Consider the following 17,763-nt stretch of genomic DNA (forward strand, 5'->3'; position numbering starts at 1 on the left):
TCAGCCAATTAGATTGGCCAACAGCTCTGTAGGATGGGACTTTCTCCCAGATGGAGGCAGCAGTCTGAACATTGCCTCCAGCAGGGTCAGTCAGGTTTCTGTTTGGCACATTCAGGGCGGTCGTCAATCAGACTCCTGTAAAATCCACCTCCATATTTCTGGGGTTTCTACGACCTTCTACCGAAGTTACAGCAAGCTGTGGTAAATGCGATGTATTTGGACTGCCAAAAGGCACCTGATAAATTGACACACAACAAAGCAAAGTTGAAGTCTATGGAATAAAATGGACAATTATATTATGTATAAAAGTCAGCAGAGTGACAGGAAACAGAGAGTAGTGGTGAATGATTGTTCTTTCGACTAGAAGAGCATATACATTAGTGTTCCCCAGGCATTGGGACTAGGGCCGTTATTTACTCAATCTATATGAATTGTCATGACTTGGAAGTGCAGGGAACAATTTTAAAATGTGTAGATGGCACAAAACTTGAAAGTGTTGTGAATTTTGAGGAATATAATGATAGATCTCAAGAGGACATAGGCTGGTGGAATTGGTAGATGGGTGGCAAATAATATTTAATGTAAAGGGATGTGGAGTGATACATTTGGGTAGGAAAAACAATGAGAGGCTGTATAAAATAAAGGAGATATTTCTAATGGGAGTGCAAGAGTACATGTGTAGAAATTGTTGAAAGTCGCACAGCAGATTGAGAAAATGGTCAATAAGGCATATGAGATCCTGGATTTTATAAATTGAGACACAAGAGTGCAAAAGCCAGGATGTTGTGGTGAACCTCAGTAAAACACTGGTTTGGCCTCAACTAGAGCACTGGCTGGAATCTTACTACTGTTCACGCTGGCCGCCAAATTCTCCAACCTTGCTGCAACAGGAGTGTGGTGTGAACGGGAGGTAAGATCAAGCCCACTTGTCCAGTTTTGGACACATACTTTAGGAAGGATTTGAAGGCACATGATAGGGTGTGGAAAACATTCATAAGAATGATTCCAGAGACGAGGGCCACTTAAGAAGTGGGAGAACGACTCTTCTCTCTGTCCACCTTGTGATTGACTACGACAGGTCTTCCAAAAATAATTTGCTCATCAACAGGCAGTACGGGCAGGACACACTTGCAGAATTGCTGGAGGAAGCAAGTAAAGGGACCACATGGTCCCTTTGGGCAACACGGTAGCACAGTGGTTAGCACTGTTGCATCACAGCGCCAGGGACCTGGGTTCGATTCCTGGCTTGGGTCACTGTCTGTGTGGAGTTTGTACATTCTCCCTGTGCCTGCGTGGGTTTCCTCCGGGTGCTCCAGTTTCCTCCCACAGTCCAAGGGTTAGGTGGATTGGCCATGCTAAATTGCCCTGTAGTATCAGGGGGACTAGCTCGGATAAATGCATGGGGATAGGGCCTGGGTGGGATTGTAGTCGGTGCAGACTTAATGGGCCAAATGGCCTCCTTCTGCACTGTGGGATTCTATGATTCTATGAACCTATTCAGTGTTTACCCACTTCAGAGCTGTGATTGTAAAGATACACAGACAGGTTTTCTTGTAAAATTTAAGAATAAAGGAAGTATTATTTATTGTACTTAACAACTGATATGTAAAAATAATTTCAAAAGGTACCTCCAGCCCTCACACACATACATTCAAAAGATTTACACAAATAAACAGATTTACAAAAGGGGAAGTTAGGTAAATGGTTTAAGATTCCCAAAAAGAAGTCAATCATATACAGATCCTGTAGACTGGTGGGTTGAGAGGTTTGTAGGCTGGGTTCATGACAGATCTTTCTCGATCCTGCATCAAGGCAGTTCAGAATGTTGATATTTTGACATGGAGTCAGCAGCAGCTTGGTTATGTTAAAGATGCTGTTTGTGGTGTTTGACTGCTCAGAGTATAGGCAGGACACACTTGCAGAATGGCTGCAGGAAGCAAGTAAAGGGACCTCACAGTCCCTTTGGGTGGCACAGTGGCACAGTGGTCAGCACTGATGCCTCACAGTGCCAGGGACCCGGGTTCAATTCCCAGCCTTGGCTCACTGTCTGTGTGGAGTTTGCACGTCCTCCCCGTGTCTGTGTGGGTTTCCTCCAGGTGCTCCGGTTTTCTCCCACAGTCTGAAAGACGTGCAGGTTAGGTGCATTTACCCGAACAGGCACCGCCGAACTGTGGCAACTAGGAGAATTTCACAGTAACTTCATTGCAGTGTTAATGTAAGCCTTACTTGTGACTAATAAATAAACTTTCAACAAGTCGTCTTCTTGCTGTTACCAATTCATGTTTTTTCTGCACTCTGGAAAGTGATGTTTTTGTACATAAAGGACTGACTTGTATTTAAAATGCCTACCTTCACAAACTGACCAGTTATCAAGAACTGTCATCAGGTCAATTCGGGTCCATTGTTTAAAGTGATTAAATTAAGGTGGTCGGTAGGGCTTTCTTCAGCTGAGGTCCATTGTCCAGAGTTTAACAGCTTGGTCCTCATCCACCTGAACAATTAGATTATGTCTTTGGAGTAGTTCATTTGCTGGCAATTCACGCTAATGTAAATTCTGGTGGCCTACTTCGAGACAGCCTGACTTTGCTCTGATAGCATGGTAAATGACAAAGTGCAGTTATGTAGATGTTCTGCCATCTTGGGAACGACTGTTTCAGTCACTCAAATGCTGCTCAAAACTCATTCTGTGGTTTCAGCCCACTCAATTTACCAAAGTCACTTTTTGATATAAAGCAGGGTTTTACAAGTTACATAATTAGACTGGAGAAGCTGGGCCTGTCTTCCTTCAAGAACAGAAGGTTGAGAGAAGATTTATGGTCTGGATAGGGGAGACAGGAAGAAGCTGTAACCATTGGCGGAAGGGTCAAGAGCCAGAGGACACTGATTAAAGGTGATTGGCAAAAGAAGTAATGGCAACATTTTAGCCTCTGGAATTCATTGCCTAGGAGTGTGCTGGAGGCAAAACCAATTGTAACTTTCAAAAGGGAATTGGATAACTATCCAAAGAGCAAACATTTGAAAGGTTACAAGGAAAGAGTGGAGGAGTGGGACTGGCTGAGTTATTCTTGTAGAGAACCAGCATAGAAGTGGCGAACATAATGATGTGCTATTGTGAGCTAACTGTTCAATCATTTTAGATTCTAAGGATCAGGAGAAGCCCCCAGCCCCCTCCCCCACCCCAGGAAATTCAGCTCTGTTGCTCTCAGAGCTGAATTTGATTGGTAGAGGGGTAGAGGAATTGTCATGGAGAACTGTTCCCTGGTGCAGTCTCCATGGCAACACCTCTATCAATTAAGTGCACTTACCAACCAATCAGCACCTTCTTAAAAGTAACATTTATTTATTAGCCACAAGTAGGCTTACATTAGCACTGCAGTGAAGTCACTGTGAAAATCCCCTAGTCGCCACATTCCGGCTCCTGGTTGGATACACTGAGGGAGAATTTAGCATGGCCAACGCACCTAACCAGCATATCATTTGGACTGTGGGAGGAAACCAGAGCACCCGGAGGAAACCCACTCAGACACAGGGAGAACGTGCAGTCTCCGCACAGACAGTGACCCAAGCCGGCAATCAAACCCGGGTCCCTGACGCTTTGAGGCAGCAGTGTTAACCACTGTGCCACTGTGCCACCCTACCACTGCGCCACCATGCCCCTCTTCTCATGCAGCATTAATTGTTATCCCTTTCAAATTGGTATTCTTGTGAATTCTGTCCTGATGAGTGCAAGACGAAAAACTTTGACAGTATGTCTCTTTTTTTAAGCAATTGTTTAAATGTCTCAAATCAATTAATATACAATTTGAAATGCAGTGCCTATTGCTATGCATGAAAACACAGCAGCCATTTTGTGCAAAACAAGAGGCTACAGAAAACTATGAGTTGAGGCTTGAGGAGGAATTATCAGTAAGAACAGCTGGAAAGCTCTGCTTCTTCTCCAGCAGTGCATTAGATTTTTAATTTCCAGCTGAACGATCAGACAGAACATTGATTCAATGATTTATCTGACAGATAGTCACTCCAACAATGCAGGACTTCCTCCAAACTACACCATACTGTTAAGTGCCAGAATCCTAGTGAGAGGTATGAACTCACAATGTTTTAACTTGGCAGCAAGATAATGTAAAGTGGGCCAGTGGGCAACACGGTTTTATCAATTCGTTATCCAAGGATGGGATCAAAGGATCCCAGAACACAAGTACCTTCAGTTTATTTGTGAGTTTGCTGCTGTCATAGTTCAGAGTTTTGCAAGATTCCTTTCAATTGTTCTTGCCTTTTAAGCCTATCTAGCTGTATTTAAGGACCTTCTCTCCTCTGGCAGCACATGCATCCTTATTTGCAAGGCACAGGTCCGTGTGCATCTCATCTCATAGGGATAGTATACTCAGTTAGTGCGACCACCTCTGAAGAGGAAGAGAGGGGCTGAAGGAAAAAGAGGCCAAGTGAGTGCGGGCACCATCCTAGAGGGAGACCTTTGAGAGGAGAGGCACAGGCTCAGTTGATGTTGGGTCAGCAGGTAGGTCAAGGTGGTATGGTTCATAGAAGACAGCATTACCCTACAGTCTACAGGCAGTACACCAGCTGCATCAACATGTCCAAGACCCAGCGCCAAAGGAGGCTCTGCCTCTCTACGGGCACAGTGACAGCAACATGCCAGATAAATCACCTCCAACTGCATGGTTGGACACCCCATCCCAGTGGCTTTGCAGGTCACAATGGTCCTCAGCTTCCCTCTGCCAGTTTTTTCCAGGGGTAGGTGGAGGATTCTGTCCCAGTCGGCTGCACACAGTGCCAAGCTCATCACTGATGCTCTCTTCAGATGCATTCTTACATTTATTCATTGCAGGACAGATGGAAACAGCCAGACTGAGACAGCCAGAGGCTGCACAACAACTGCTGGGTCCCCCCCATAACCAGGGTGGAATCAATTGCACTCATGTGCAATAAATCTCACGGGATCCAGGGTGAGGTATCTAAATGGATACAAAATTGGCTTCTTGACAGAAGCCAGAGGGTGGTTGTAGAGAGTTGTTTTTCAAACTGGAGGCCTGTGACCAGCGGTGTGCCTCAGGGATCAGTGCTGGACCCACTGTTATTTGTCATTTATATTAATGATTTGGATGAGAATATAGGGGGCATGGTTAGTAGGTTTGCAGATGACACCAAGATTGGTGGCATGGTGGACAGTGAAGAAGGTTATTTCCAATTGCAGCGGGATCTTGATCAATTGGGCCAGTGGGCTGACGAATGGCAGATGGAGTTTAATTTAGACAAATGCGAGGTAATGCATTTTGGTAGATTGAACCAGGGCAGGACTTACTCAGTTAATGGTAGGGCGTTGGGGAGAGTTATAGAACAAAGAGATCTAGGGGTACATGTTCATAGCTCCTTGAAAGTGGAGTCACAGGTGGACAGAGTGGTGAAGAAGGCATTCAGCATGCTTGGTTTCATCGGTCAAAACATTGAATACAGGAGTTGGGACGTCTTGTTGAAGTTGTACAAGACATTGGTAAGGCCACACTTGGAATACTGTGTGCAATTCTGGTCACCCTATTATAGAAAGGATATTATTAAACTAGAAAGAGTGCAGAAACGATTTACTAGGATGCTACCGGGACTTGATGGATTGAGTTATAAGGAGAGGCTGAATAGACTGGGAGTTTTTTCTCTGGAGCATAGGAGGTTGAGGGGTGACCTTATAAAGGTAAAATAATGAGGGGCACAGACAAGGTAGATAGTCAATATCTTTTCCCAAAGGTAGGGGAGTCTAAAACTGGAGGGCATAGGTTTAAGGTGAGAGGGGAGAGATACAAAAGTGTCCAGAGGGGCAGTTTTTTCACACAGAGGGTGGTGAGTGTCTGGAACAAGCTGCCAGAGGTAGTAGTAGAGGCAGGTACAATTTTATCTTTTAAAAAGCATTTAGATAGTTACATGGGTACGATGGGTATAGAGGGATATGGGCCAAATGCGGGCAATTGGGATTAGCTTAGGGGTTTTTTTTTTAAAAAGGGCGGCATGGACAAGTTGGGCCGAAGGGCCTGTTTCCATGCTGTAAACCTCTATGACTCTCTGTGACCATTAAGGCGCCTGCAGGTGAGCCGGGTGTCTTTGTCAATTGAAAGTGTTTTCATGCAATGAATTTGCAGATTGTCTGTAACCATAGGACACTGGTCCTGCAAGTCTGTGCCTGTTACCCAGGCAGCTCACAGGGTGCTTATGTCCTATGACATTTATAGGTACCGAGGCTGTTCACGCCTCCTGCACAATTGGATGGATGGCTCTTGGGTGACAAAGGCTATTCCTTGAAATAGTGGCTGATGACACCACTGCAGCACCCAAGAACAGAGACCGAGTTATGTCTCCATGTGGTGTGGTGGTGGAAAGGATCATTGGGCTACTTAAGATGTGCTTAACATCCCTGAACCAGGGAGCATGGCATTATCCTCCAGAGCCCATCTCATTTATAGGCATAGCATGCTGCACTCTACACAATCTTGCTCTGGTAAATGGGGATCCTCGGAGGCTGATAATAGTGAGGCAGCTCCACAGGCCAGGGAGGATTACTCAAGTGATGGATTAATGGGAGGAACCGGATGAGATTGTGGAGGCAGACCTGAGGAACTTTCAGGAAGGCAGTGATACCTTACTCTTATGATCCTTTAGCTAGGCTTCCAAGGCATTGATGTTACCTCATGTCAATGGCACTATTTCCTTTCCAAACAATTGCGCTATGCACCAAACACAATATCGCAAGGGCAATGTAGAATCTCAGTCAATTAGTTTCTTAATGACCTTAATTTGCCCTTAAATTGTTGGCGGGTGCAACTCCAACCTCAATATTGCATGCGATGACTTGGCATGCAGGCACAACATCATTTCACACAATTTTACATATGCTCAGATCAGTTCAGGCCCATGTGTGCAAGAACTAGAACAATGGAGAAGGCAAAACATCACCTTCTTTGGGCAACAAGTGATGGTCAAAAATAGAGGCTTGTTAATGACACTTACATCTCAAGAACAAATGTAAAAAAAAACTCTTTTGCACTGACAGAGTCATGGTGACCGAATTTGAGGTGAATCCTGCCAGTTCTAACATTCTTTTCTGAATAAGTACAATAAGTAATGCTTGCTGGAAATTGTCTGGCTTCCTACCAATTATCTCAGGAAGGAGTTGAAAGGACAGTGTTGTGTCATCTATCACATTCAACACCTCAACCAATTGTGATTATTTTATCAATCAAAATAACTGAATGCATTTCACAGATGAAGCTTTATTGAAAGCTCACCTTAAAGCTTACAAACATATCTATCCAAGTCATTAGACAGATATACATTATTTAGTAGGACTCCATTGTAACCTTTTGTTACCATGGTTTTTTTAAAACTATTGCTGCTGTGTTCTTAGCACTTTCAAAATCCTGATTGTCTACCTCTGGCCTTGGGTTCAGCACAACATTTCTGCAGCTGCTAATTTGTTCAACTGCACCCTCATCACAGAATCACAGCATTGTTATGGTACAGAAGGAGGCCATTTGGCCCATAGTGTCTGTTCCAGCTCTCCAAGCCATCAGAACCTTAGTGTCATTCCCCTGCTTTTTCCCTATACCCGTGCACATTGTTTCTATTCAAATAAGCCTGCAATGCCCTTTCGAATGCCTGGATTGAACCTGCCTCCACCACAATTCCAGGCAGTGCATTTCAGACCTGAACTACTCGTAGCATTAAAAGATTTTTCTCATATCACGTTTGCTTCTTTTGCAAATCACCCCTGTGTTTGCTGACCTACATTTCCAGTTCAGCGATGTCTTTATTTAATAATTCTCAACCTTGTTTTCAAATCCCTCCATGGCCTTACCTCTCCCTATCTCTGGAATCTTTTTCACTCCATAATCCTGCAAAATATCTACGCTTCTCCTCTTGAGCATCCCCAATTTTAATTATTCCACCATTGGTGACTGTATCTTTGGTTGTCTTGGTCCCAAGCCCTGGAATATCCTGCCTTCACCTCTCTGCTTCCATATCTCACTCTCTTCTTGAAGACGCTCCTTAAAACCATCTGATCTAATATCTCCTATGTGGTTTGGTGTCACGAAAAGGTAATGTGCAGGTACAGCAACTAGTTAGGAAGACAACTGAAATGTTAGCCCTTAATGTAAGGGAGCAAAAAGCAAATAGGCCTTGCTACAACTGGGCAGGGCATTGGCGAGATTGAGCCTTGAGTAATGCCAACTGTTTAGGTTATTTAAGAAGGGATATGCTTCCATTTCAAGTAGTTCAGGGAACGTTCACTAGACTGATTCCTGAGATGAAGGGGTTGTTTTCTGAGGAAAAGTTGAAGAGGTTGGGCCTATACTCATTGAAGTTTAGAAGAGTGAGATATGATCTTATTGAAACATATAACATTTTGAGGCGGCTTGACAACATAGATGCTGAGAGGATGTTTCTCTTCATGGAGAGTCCAGAGCTGGGGACACAGTTTAAAATAAGGGGTCACCTATTTAAGATGGAGTTGAGGAGGAATATCTTCTCCCAGGGTGTTGTTAGCCTTTGAAATCCTCTACCCCAGAGAGCAGTGAAGGTTGGGGCATTCAATATATTCAAGGTTGTGTTAGATTTTTGAATGACAGAATATCAAAGGTTATGGGGAGCAGACAGAGAGATGAAATTATAACCACAGTCAGATCAGCCATAATCTTATTGAATAGCAGAGTGGGCTCAATGGGCTAAATGGATACTCCTGCTACTATTTCTTCCAAACTTGTGATGTTATTTTGTTTTAGAGTCCTCCTGCAAAGCACCTTGGTAAGTTTTATTCCATTAAAGGGGCTAAATAAACACGAGTCACTGTTGTTCATGCAGCATCAGAATTATTGGAATTATAGATTGCTTGATGGCTGGCCTCCTGTCCACTGTCATCAGATCAGGTTCCCCATCCTGCCCTGTCACATTCCCTTCCACCTGCAATGGAACTTCCATTTATAGATCCATTTTGTTGACTTGATCAGATAGCCTAATAGGGCCAATTTCAACATCTCATATCTGACGAGGAAGAGGCATGTAAGGGATTAAAATGGAGGCAGGCTTCAGCCCTCTGGCCATAATTTCAATTCCTGGACTTGGCAAGATATATGAGGGATTTGCCTTCCCATGAAGATATTCAGAACTCAGGGTTTAACTAAATTATTCAGACCCCCAACTCGAATACAGTGATTGGTTCCAACCTCACCAGGGAAGCTTGACACCATTTAGGAGTTGACCCAGTAGTGGGTGATAAGGTTAGTTAGAATCATAGAATCTCTACTATGCAGGAGGCGGCCATTTGGCCCATCGATTTTGCACTGACTCTCTAGCAGAGCATCCAGGTCCTATCCACGTAACTCCACATATTTCCCCCTCTAATCCCCCTAACCTATACATCTTGGGACACTAAGGAGCAATTTAGCATCACCAATCCACATAACTTACACATCTTTGGAGTGTGGGAGTATACCAGAGTACCTGGAGGAAAACCATGCAGACAAGGGGAAAATGTGTAAACTCCACACAGAGAGTCAGCCAAGGCTGGAATCGAACCAGGGTTCCTGGAACTGTGCAAATCACTGTGCCACCATACTGCCCCTAGTTACTTGAAGATTTATTTTTGTTTTCCCTGTGGGTCGGGGTGAGCATACATGCTCCTCCAGGCTCCAGAAGAACATCTTGGTCCTCACTTGCTCCAGGCTATCCTCTCCTCCTTTGATCACAATCTCCATTGGATTCCTCTGAATGCACTGACCTGGTTCCAGGATTTATTTCCTAGAGTTTCTCATAGCAGCCTTTAGCCGCACTCCTATCTGCTGGCCTCCACATGATTCTCCCTGCTTTTGGATAGGGGTCAGTTTGATAGCTTCACAAGAGCAATTCGGGGAAAACCTTTCTAGTCACTCCACCAGCCCAATGCCCAAGTTTGAAATTTGTTATTCACAATCTCCTAGATGTGTTCCCAATTTCCTCATACTATCTTTTTCCATTTGTTTTGAGATGTGGACAATACTGGCAAGGCAGTCTTTGTTGTCCATCGTCAATTATTCCAGTGGCAATAACAGTTGAACAAGACTGGACAGTTTCCTTCCCTGATAGTAGCCTAAAATATTTTATGTAGCAAAAGAAATAACCGGTGACGTTATAATAATCACTCTCATCTTTGTGGAAGAAGATTGTGGCTTCCTGCCCACTCCAGGGATTGAACATATTAATCTAGGTTGTTACTTCAGAGCAGCACTGAAGCAGTGCCACATTTTCAGAGGTGTTAACTTTCAAATGAAGTGTTAGGCTGAAGCCCCACTGCTTTCTTCAGGGGAATGGAAATATCCATCCATACAGTCCAAAGAAAAGGGAAGATGCCATGGCCAACAATTATTCCTCAACAAATTAACTGGTCACTCATCTCATTTGCATAGTGTAGGATCTTGCTGTGGAATAACCCAAGGCTATGTTATTCCACTTAGGTGATTGGGTAAGTGTCTCGCTGTAACTTGCCTGGGAGACCAGAAAAATAACCAAGGTAATACCATAGACAGTCAATACATTGGCTCTCCACTGCTTTCCTGTCAGAGTTATGGTGGGAGGAGTGTAAAAACACCATGGACTTTCATGAACAGTGTCTTCAACGGAAGCAAGAATTTCCTTGAAAAACAACGTTAAGCTACCTTGGTACTTCATAAAGATCTATTAAGACATATCATCGGGTTTCTCTGAGAAACCTAATCAGTAGGAACAGCATTTTGTTTTACTCCAGCTGAGATCAGACAGTACTGTTGACATTAAACACAAGTGTTGCTTGATCCAGCAATTAGTCACAAGCATATACTGCAGAGCAGTCTGCAGGTGCAAAGCAATAATTATTTCCTGTAAAAAAGCCCCTATGGGGAGAAAAAGGTTTGAAAGAACCACCCTGTAAATTAAACTAGAGGTGGAGGAGCTATCCTCAGCAGTTATAGACTCACTTAACAATGTTTAGTTCAGAGTTACGAAGAGGATAAAGGCTCTTCATCCTCCTTCACAGCGCACAGCTTTGGGCTTCCTATTATAGAAAATATGTCAAGGGAAGGGGAAGTTAAAATGTGAAACTGTCAGCATATTAGAAAAGCACAATCCATAAATTCTACTTGTAAAAGTGTAAAGATTAAATGGTAAAGGGAGCAAGCTGGAGAGTGGGATTAGACAATGAAACTCATGCAAAAAAAAACATGAGAACCAACTTGATGAGACAAACGGTGTGTAATGCTGTGACATTCGAAAGTAACCAGCCTTTAATTATTCACTTTACAGGATAGGTCAATGCAGTAATGCTGAGCAATTGAGGTGATAACAACTAATGGAGAAAGTGAGGGGTGGGATTGGAGTTCCTGTCCATGATGCAGGCCTGTCTCATTGTGATAGCATACAGTTTGTAAAATTGATTATGGGCTGAAGTCAGAAACAGTCATTGTATATTCACTGTACACAGGATACTATTGTAGAGCTGTAGAAAAATGCTTCACCATGAAGTCACACTCATTTTTCTTGTTTTGAAAGAGCCTGGGCCCAGCAGGGAGCCTTGTCAAGAAGATGAGAAAGCATTCACTCAACAGTATCTCTAGCCACACAAATGCCAGTCCAGAAACACACACCATGAAATATTTAGATCGTGAGAAACTGAAGGCAGTAAAGAATGCAGCACAGGTCAAAGTTAATGATGAGGCAGCAGTGAGCCAGGTGCCTGTCACACAGTGCATCAGCATGTTCATTATCCCATTTGAGCTGTCTGCAGCTTCTGACCTCGTGTGGTCACCATTCAAAAGGAGACTGTTGGATTAGCCAAACTGACGCTTGTCTTAAAAATAAAAGGTGGCGATCCAGCCATGGTTGTGTGGAAGAGTTCAGCACCCAACGTGTTTTCGCTGGAATGGAATGGAATAGGGTATTGTGTAGCATCTGCCAGTGAGTTCACGGAATTCAACTGTTCCTGTATTGCAGTGCTTTGACTGGCATGGCAATCTTGGTGAGAGAATGTCTTGAGACCTTCACCATCCAAATATGCATTGCCTCTTGGGCCACTGGTCCAAGACGGTTAAGCCTGATTTCAGTCACTTGGTGAATTGATGAGCAGCTCTTTGAGGAAGGGGCACCATAAACTTCATGGAAAGACAGAAGTCAGTAATTAATAAGGTCAAAGGTCTTCATTAGTCTTCTAAAGAGATACATCAGTTGGTTCACAGCATTCGCTGTCTGGGTCACTTGTGAATAGTGCCATCTTGTGCACTGCCATCTGAACGTCCAGCATTTGGGTATACTGCAGATCACCAATACATTGGTTAGTATTGCTGATGCACCTGCAGAGGCCAACATTTCATCATTATCTAGAAATGTGATCCTGACTCAATCAATGGAAATTTTATGGAGTAACCCCTGCATCCCGCTTGCTGCATGTCCTTTTCAGTATAATAAAAATAATTTAAGGGTATGTGGAGTAGATGTTGCTCCAGTTTTCCAGAATGTACAAGCGGGAAGCATAACATGACAAACACAGTCAGTGAATTTACACAAAAGTGAAGGTTCTCTTCACTGGAATATATTTTATAACTCCTTTCCAAAAGTTAGATTTAGAACACTAATAAACATGCCGTTGATGTTGCAGGATGCCTTACAGGGATTAAATATTGTTTAGACGTCAACTGAGCAATCAGGAATGGAGTCTGGCAATTTTAGCCAGCATGTTTTGACATACAATACGTGAAAAAAATATAATTGAATGTGAATTCAACATGCAAAGAGATCAGTGATCATGGCTTTATGAATACATTTTGCTGGCATCATGGTTTTTAGTTCAAGCTGCTGCCTTCTTGTTCATTATCATATCATTATCCCGATGACCCCTTGAGATGGAATGTTCTCCCCCTTCTCAAACACGCACACCAAGCAATAGTGTACCACCATCTCGGAGATATAATTAAAATGAAATTTTACATTTTTAGTTACTACAAATAATGGATTAATCTCTGTGTTAAAGAATTGTTGGTTGAATGGACAGATTCTAAGCTGATACCTCAGTGTCACACTCAATAAGTATTGTTGGTGCTGCTGTCCTTCAGACGATGGATGGGATTTTCTGGCCGTGCCTGCCCCAAAACTGGAAAATCCAGCCTGAGGTCAATGGACCTTCCAATGGTTCAGCCCCGCCTGCTATGATTCCCATGCCGGGCAAGATGGGAAAATTCCCCCCGATACATTAATCTGTTCTTCCCGGTCTACTTTTTCTTAACTAATGTTCCCAAGAACAATAAACTAGCTATTTATCTCTGGGCAAATTGATTGACGTGCTTGTTTACAAGACAACAGTGACTACATTTCAAAAACATTGATAGCATATGAATAACTTTGCAACATTCTGAGGATAAAGAAGTCACTATATGAATGTAAGATTATATTGGCCATCCTGTCCGTAGTGGAACAAGATGAGTTAGAATCATAGAAACCCTACAGTGCAGAAAAAGGCCATCTGGCCCATCGAGTCTGCACCGACCACAATCCCACCCAGGCCCTACCCCCGTATCCCCACACATTTACCCGCTAATCCCTCTAACCTACGCATCTCAGGACACTAAGGGGCAATTTTAGCATGGCCAATCAACCTAACCCGCACATCTTTGGACTGTGGGAGGAAACTGGAGCACCCGGAGGAAACCCACGCAGACACAAGGAGAATGTGCAAACTCCACACAGACAGTGACCCAAGCCGGGAATCGAACCCAGGTCCCTGGAGCAGTGAAGCAGCAGTGCTAACCACTGTGCTACCGTGCCGCCCAACTAGTTTATCTGTTCTTGGGAACATTAGTTAAATAAAAGTATACCAGGAAGAACAGATTACATGAGTTGTGAGTGACATGGATCAATGGCACACAACTGTCGTGAAGTGAAGATGCCGGCATTGGACTGGGGTAAACACAGTAAGAGTTTTAACAACACCAGGTTAAAGTCCAACAGGTTTATTTGGTAGCAAATGCCATTAGCTTTCGGAGCCCTGCTCCTTCGTCGGATGGAGTGGATATCTGCTCACAAACAAGGCATACAGAGACACAAACTCAAGTTACAGAATACTGACACAACTGTTGCACAGCTATTCTACAGAAATTGGAACTACAGTGCTCTGTTGGAGTGGAGTATAAGTGAGCGTTACTCTCCATCCAAACATGCTCTATCTGGCCTGAACTCGCTAATGAATGTCTGAACGTGACACATGTGGAGGGTGTCTAATTGTCTACCCAGTGTGCCGAGTGTAATATTCACACAAATAAATTAGAACTGTAAGAGTGTGCTGCTCCAACGCAATATTGAAATGAAAAGAATCAAGCAGAGACAAAGTAATCACGGCACCAGAATGCTATCCTATCTGCATGACATGTTAAAGGGGCAAAGTTGTGTATGGAACTTTTTGAATGCACATATTACACCGTGTTTCAAGGTAACAGTGAAATTTGAATTATAGAGTGCTAGACACCAACACAATAGTCAAATAATCTAGGTTTGCTGTTATATCATCTTTCTTTCTCACTCTTTGTGTTCAGCACAGTTTAATTAGATGCTTCATATAACATAATGTGAACAGATTACTTCAGTGCAACATCCATGCATGTAATAACTCCTCAATCAAATGAGGTCCCACAATAGGCTACTTGTAGTAATACAGTGATCATCATCTCTATAAATTGAAGGTTAGCAATGAACTGGTATTATGTTTGCAACAGAGCCGTTGATATGTCTGAACATGTGAATAGATTAGGGTCTTAAATTTAGACTTTTTTTTGTAATTTTGAGAAGTTGATTATAATTTCGGCCAAAACATCAGTGAAGCGGTCTCGCTGAACAGGGTATCAATTGCGTCAAGTCAGTACTCTCCCACCATTCCACACCCCCCAACAACCCACCCCATATTACCAGTCAGAGGAATAACTCAGACTTTCAAGAAAGCCACTCAGAAATGCATATCTACAAGATCATCACGCAAATGGACAAATAGGGTAGTCAAGTGAACACAAAAATAAACTGGACAGTCACTCTTAGAAAATGAAACACGCAAAACATGGCACCATTGAAGCTCCTGATGTAATGATTCCAACCTGACACTTACACAACAAAATGGGCGTAACAAAGTAACTTGTTTATGAAAAAGAATTTTGGTGTCACTACTTTTGTCTTTTCTAATGTGAATACATTAGTACCAACACTCTGTACATGTGAAATATACATACCATACACATATGTGCACATGTACATATGTGTGGTCGTATACTGTTCTGAAAGGTGTCCTTGGATTGGCAAATTGCTAATGTCATTCTAATGTCATGTCAAGCGGCACAATGGTACAGTGGTTAGCACTGCTGCCTTACCAGGGACCCAGTTCAATTCTGGCTTGGGTCACTGTCTGTGCGGAGTTTGCACATTCTCCCTGTGTCTGCGTGGGTTTCCTCTGGTGCTCTTGTTTCCTCCCACAGTCCAAACATGTGCAGGTTAGGCTGATTGGCCATGCTAAATTGCCCCTTAGTGTCCCAAGGTGTGTCAGTTAGGTGTGGAGGGAAATGTGTGGAGTTATGGGGATAGGGCCTGGGTGGAACACTCTGTCAGAAAGTTGGTGTAGACTCAAAGGGCCAAATGGCCTCCTTCTTCACTCTTAGGGTTCTATGATTCTATATAAGGTTAGAGATTAGTTAGGAATGTATAGGTCTATTGGTCTAATGTCCGTTAAAATGATCATTTATTAGGGATAAAGCTTTTAGATAAATATATACAAATCAGAGACAGGTACCATCAATTTGTAATGGGCAAGTCAAGTTTAAAAACTTCATTGTATTCTTTGAGGAGGCAACTAACATGGTAACTGAGGGAGAGTGTATAAATGTTATTCATATAGATTATACTATTCAATTAGGGTTCACATAAGGGGTTATTAGGAAAAAGAGAAGTGCATAGAATTGGAAGTAACGTTTTGATATCGGTAGAGAATTGATTGCCCCGGAAGGTGTTGAGCTTCAAGTATTGTTGGAGCTGCAGTCATCCAGGTAAGTTCAGTCACGCTCCTGACTTTTACATTATAGATTGTGGTCAGGCTTTGGGGAGTCAGGAAATGAGCTACTTGCTGCATATGGCGGCATAGTGGCACAGTGCAGTGGTTAGCATTGCTGCCTCAAAGCGCCAGGGACCCCGGTTCAATTCTGGTCTTGGGTGACTGTCTGTGTGGAATTTGCACATTCCCCCATGCTTGGGTTTCCTCCGGGTGCTCCGGTTTCCTCCCACAGTCCAAAGATGTGTGGGTTAGGTGGATTGGCCGTGGTAAAGAAAAAGCCCTTAGTGTCCCAAGATGCGTAGGTGAGGTGGATTAGCCATGGTAAATGTCAGGGTTTATGGGGATAGGGTTGGGGAGGGGGAAAGAGCATGGGGAAGATGTTCTGTCAGATAGTCAGTGCAAATTCAAAGGGCCAAATGGCCTCCTTCTGCACTGTATGGATTCTATAATTCTCTATGGATCCCCAGCCTCTGACCTGATTTTGTAACCACGGTATTTATATGGCTAATATAGTTCTGTTTATGGTCAGTAGTAACTCCATTCAGCAATGGGAATGCCATTGAATGCCAAGGGGAGATGGTATTAAAAGTTCTTTGAAATCGTGGAAAGGTTGACACCACTAACAAACTTTGTTAGATTCCCTCTTGTTGGAGATGATCATTGCCTGGCACTTGAGTGGCATGAATGTTACTTGCCATTTAGCCTGAATGTTGCCCAGGTATTGATCCATATTGGCACAGAATGCTTCATTATCAGAGAAATTACGAACAGTGCTGAACATTGTGCAATCAGAAGCGAACACCCCAATTCTGACCTTCTGATGGTGGGAATGTCATTGATGAAGCAGCTGGAGATGGTTGTGCCTTGGACACTACCCTGAAAAATCCATTCAGCAATGTCCCTGGACTGAGTTCATTTACCCCAACAAACACAATTATCTTCCTTTATGCTGGGTATGATTCTAACCAGCGAGGGGGTTTCCTCCCTGATTTCCATTGATTCCAGTTTTGCTAGGACTATTTGATGCCACGCTCAGTCAAATGCTGACATGATGTCAAGGGCAGTCACTCTCACCTTGCCTCTTGCATTCCTGTCCTATGTTCAAACGAACATTGTATTTGCAATTGCATTCAAGCCATGAGGAACGGCAACTCGCCAATAGCTGCTCCCAGAATCAATGCTACCATACAACTTCCATGGAGTTTGTACATTTAGCAACAGCTCGCTGCATTGTCATCAAAAACAGGGTTCTTCTACACAGAGGCAAAAAGGAGAACTTTCAGGAGCAGCATCAAAAAAGTTTGTGCTGGGCTTTTACTTCTGAAGTACAATCTGGCCTCACTTGTGTCTAAAATAAAAATTGCCATTTTACATGTAACATCGAAAGTGGTCAATCGATATGTGGACCCTGATCCACCCTTGGGAGTGTACTCTCTCCAATAACTGTTGATTCAGTAGCCAGTGCTTGATGCTGCAGAACCCAAGGTTACAGAATTATAAATCAGTCACAGCATGCTGCAACTGCAAAGGAAAGTCATATCACTTCTCGTTTACAACTGAAATTGCCAAAAAATGAATAATTTTTGTTGGCATTTGGAAAATTAATCCCGAATTACTAAAGATTTGATCATTACCATTTGTTCATGCACCAGAAGTGCTTTATTGCATCAATATTTGTG

The sequence above is a fragment of the Mustelus asterias genome, chromosome 4 (genome assembly GCF_964213995.1).
Source record: "Mustelus asterias chromosome 4, sMusAst1.hap1.1, whole genome shotgun sequence".
Classification (NCBI taxonomy): Eukaryota; Metazoa; Chordata; class Chondrichthyes; order Carcharhiniformes; family Triakidae; genus Mustelus; species Mustelus asterias.